This window comes from Nannospalax galili, unplaced genomic scaffold (genome assembly GCF_000622305.1).
Source record: "Nannospalax galili isolate Female #2095 unplaced genomic scaffold, S.galili_v1.0 scaffold279, whole genome shotgun sequence".
In the NCBI taxonomy this organism is placed as follows: domain Eukaryota; kingdom Metazoa; phylum Chordata; class Mammalia; order Rodentia; family Spalacidae; genus Nannospalax; species Nannospalax galili.
Window position 1 is genome coordinate 3237287 of NW_008343971.1, and position 598 is coordinate 3237884.

Here is a 598-nt window from a genome sequence, read left to right on the forward strand (position 1 = left end):
CTATTGAGATGACCATGTGGTTCTTGTCTTTGAGTCCATTTATATGATTTATGATGTTTATTGACTTACGTTTATTGAACCATCCCTGCATCTGAGTTAAAGCCAACTTGATCATGGTGGAAGATCCTTTTGATGTGTGTCTGTATGCGGTTTGCAAGTATTTTATTGAGAATTTTTGCATCTATGTTCATTAAGGATATGAGTCTAGAGTTTTCTTTTTTGGTTGTATCTTTAACTGGCTTTGGTATTAGAGTGATGCTAGCTTCATAGAAGGAATTTGGAAGTTGTCCCTCCATTTCTATCTTTTTGAATAAATTAAGTAGTATTGGATGTAGATCTTCTTTAAATGTCGAATAGAATTCTGCTGTTAATCCTGGGCTTTTTTTAGTTGGGAGGTTTTGTCTTACTGTTTCAATTTCTTTTTGTGTTATGGGCCTGTTTCAGCTGCTAATCTCTTCTTGGTTTAGTTTTGGTGGTTCCCATGCATTTAGATATCCATGCATTTCTTTTAGGTTTTCAAATTTTGTAGCATATAGGTTTTTAAAGTATTCCCTTATAATGTTCTGTATCTTTCTGGTGTCTGTTGTGATGTTTCCCG